Here is a 3,936-nt window from a genome sequence, read left to right as displayed (position 1 = left end):
TGTGTGTGTGTGTGTGTGTGTGTGTGTGTGTGTGTTTGTCCCTCCAATATCGCTTGACAACTGATGCTGGTGTGTTTACGTCCCCGTAACTTGCGGTTCGGCAAAAAGAGTCCGATAGAATAAGTACTCGGCTTACAAAGAATAAATCCTGCGGTAGATTTGCTCGACTAAAAAGGCGGTGCTCCAGCATGGCCGCAGTCAAATGACTGAAACAAGTAAAAGAATAAAAGAATAAAAATAAATAAAATTAATGTGAATGTAGCAGAAAATCGATCGTAGCAGAATTTTGAATTCGAAATTCAGAGAAGTGAAACCGATATTATAAGAAGCTGGTAATAATATATTCTGCGTTGCACCCACTTTGATTACAGACGATCGCTCTAAAATTAATAAGAATATTTGAAAATAAATAAATAAATATATAAATACATAAATAAATGACTTTATAAACAAACACTGATTAAGAATTAATTACGTCTAGGAAATCTTTTGGAAAAAATGTTTCATTTATCATCAAATAAAAGTGTTTCTCAAAAATATTCTTGTAACCTTTATACTGTAAGCCAATATAAATTCAATTAACATCTTTGATTTGATTATTGATGGGAGTGTGAAAGGTTAATATTGTAAATTTCACCGGTTTAGTACAGTCAAAGGTTAAATATTAAAATACATTCTCAAAGGCTTTCAGAAAGGAATGTTTTTAATTTTTATTTTTATTTCGTTTTGTGAAAGTCCTGTTATGTGTTTATGAAGTTCTCCTCCCAAATCCACAGTTTCGTTTTCCATTCTACATAGCCATGGGTCAATCAATAAAGACGGAAATATTCTTAGATGAAAACTCTGCACAAGGTCGCACAGTAGAACTAAATTTGTTCCTAAGTGATTAACATAATCGATCGCATGCTTTTCTTCTTTCGGTGATCGATATTTTTACCCTAAGTTTTGACGCAATGATTCTAAACAGGCCAGTGGTCAAAAAACATTTCCTTCGTATTAGTCTTGAAGCATGTGGCATTCTGCTGTCCAATAACAAATAACAAATGGAATGAAACAAATGGTTTTCGTCCCGTAGAAATACGTACGTTTCATGTTTTCGTGTACAAAATTCCCTGAGCAAACCAATCACGTGTAAACTGTATGGTTCAATTTTTGCAGCGGCCTTTTGTACTTGAAGTTAAAATAATTTACGATTAAAAGTTATAAACGTTATATATTGTATCTTGTAACAAGAATTTGCTATTATGGGAAAAAATATCACTTCAGATTATAACGGCAAATTAAACGGTATTTTCATTACGCTGATGACTGAAATGTGTTGTCATTAAATCACTGGAATTTACGGTATATATATATATATGTATATATATTGAGGTTATAAAAATTTATGATCTTCCAGGAATACGTGAAATGATTCTTTCTGGAAAGAGTGGGTCTCGAATCAAAGAAAATCTATAACAAATCGCATGTGAATATTGATCCGAAAAACTCTTTTAGATAGAAACGCCCGACCACATGTTATACGTTAATTCAGTTTCCTACTATATCCCCATTAGAATTTAATCATTTAATTTGCTATAATTTTAACAATGAGACATTTAAATGTGTAAATAATTAATAGTGTTTAATATAACAGAATATTGAAAGAGTTTATTAAATTATATTTAATTAAGGTATATAATCACGTTATCTAATAAAATTAGAGTGAACAATTAGTGAAAGCGTTAAATAAACAAGTATGTAATTATATAACACTTAGGTTTAATACTAGTTAATGTAATACAATCTCCAGAGGTTAAGGCGTCCAATGCCTGTTGGTTGAATAATAACCTAATACAAGAATTTAATAAAGTATAAAGAATAATTATTACCGACAGAAGCAGTATTAATACGAAATCGTAATACTCCCCCTCACATAATCGCTGTTGTGTTGGAACACATGATATTGCGACATGCATCACGAGAGAAACTCGCATATAATATCTGCGAGCATTTAAGCCCTCATGTTTAGATCAAGTGATCAGTTCACGTGCTTTCGGCTTCCCCTGGGCTTGTCAGAGTTAGACTCTCGACTGCTACTAAAAAGCACCGATGTCTCCACCAGGGATATACATACGTTAATGAGTTTGGAAAGAAAATGTATTTTGAATGTAATGAATACAAATTATTCTGCAAGAATTGATGAATTCCAAGAAAGTTTAAACAATTAAACATTTGGAAATACTTCAAGAAGTCGATAAGTTAAACAGAGTTTCTCCCGCCACACGATGGGTCTCTTACTCATATGTCCGATTTTTACTCATTTTCCTCTTCAATACTTGCCAATGCAGACAAACCTAACCTTTTCACGGTCGTTCGTGTCTTACGTATGCACCGGATACTAAATTTTGGTGAAATTTATCGGGTGGCAGTTACAGTGTCTATCCGATTCTGCAATTTGAATATTTTACAGAAGGAAAACATAAACCAGAAACTTCAAGAGGGTCTGTGTGGATAGGATATTAACGTGATATAAATCACAACCAAATCACTCAAAAGCATAATTTATCGTCTTTTGAGAAATAGAAAACTATCTTCCAAACTGTACACAATGAAAAAGACTTGAACATACACCGTCCGTATTGACGTATTTTAAATTCTGACGTAAATGAAAGAGAAAAGTTCGTTCACTTTCTGGTTTCACATATCAAACTACGACGATGATGGTGTACGTACCTCAAATATCTAACTGACCACTTCCATTCCAGTGTTTACTTTTTTACAACGATACGTATTTTTATCAAATTATACTTGAAGGAACGCTAAACGATAGAACGTAATCAAAGGTAAGCTCAGACATGGACAGCCATATATATTCATACACACGAAAGCACGCACCTAAGCATATACTTATATATACAAGTATGCAAATATGACGCAATTCCGTACAATTTCTGACTAGCAAATTCCACTCGCAAAATATATTTTGTAATTGAAGAAATATAAGACATACTTTCAAAACGTGATACGCAAATAGATTGAACCTGAAATATTTTATGGATAGAGTCTTAGAGCTGTAAGACTCTATCCATAAAATATATTTCCAACTTTACCATTGCTCTCTTTATCCTTTTATATATTTATACATACACACGGTAATACACGACTTATAATCCCCAATCCTGTTCATCCAACGACTGGGGCATAACTAGTCGGTATACAGCACTTACTCATTATTACCTGTATCTTTTGGGTTTGGTTAAATTCAATACCCTCCTCAACCTTATATATATATATGTGTATATATATATATATATATATATATATATATTGTGTATGTGTATATGTATGTGTATATATGTATGTGTATATATATATATGCGGCTGCAACATGTTGATTACATTTATGAAACCAATGATATCCTATACGTTTAATTTAAAGAACTTTTCGCTACATTCTTTCACCATTCTCATATGTTGTTCAACCTGTTCGCACGAACCATTTATAGATTCTTTTTTCTCTCCTTTACCTTTCTATTCCCGTGATTTCTATAATTTCTCTTTTCTATTTTTATTTATAACCTTTTCTCTCTCGCTAATCATTATATACCAGCATAGGTAAACGCATACACACACATACGCACACACACACACACACACAAACATATGAATTCATAAGCAATTTTCTATTGGCGCACTCACATATAATTCTAACAGATTCACCTATGTTCGAAATTTCCCTTCAATTTGTTCGTACTCAAATTTAGTCGTACATACACTTTTTATGCGTATAACGAGTTACAATACGCTGTTCGAGTATGAGGCGTGTGTACCTTATCGGTACATAAATATCAATACGCTCTTGTACATGTAATGAAATCATAAGTATGCACCGGCATTCACACACAAATGCAATATATACATACACATACATGCACACATACATACAAATATATA

At 32.5% G+C, this 3,936-nt stretch overlaps 1 protein-coding gene across 1 annotated transcript in view; it reads left to right on the top strand.

The window, feature by feature from the left end:
- The window catches only part of LOC106875585 (uncharacterized), a 257,209-nt gene that overhangs the window by 249,691 nt on the left and 3,582 nt on the right, over positions 1-3,936 (top strand). The gene's annotated exons all lie outside the window — the stretch shown is intronic.

Source organism: Octopus bimaculoides, chromosome 25 (genome assembly GCF_001194135.2).
Source record: "Octopus bimaculoides isolate UCB-OBI-ISO-001 chromosome 25, ASM119413v2, whole genome shotgun sequence".
Taxonomy (NCBI): domain Eukaryota; kingdom Metazoa; phylum Mollusca; class Cephalopoda; order Octopoda; family Octopodidae; genus Octopus; species Octopus bimaculoides.
Note: the sequence above shows the minus strand (reverse complement) of the source record. Positions and strands in the feature narration are given on the sequence as shown.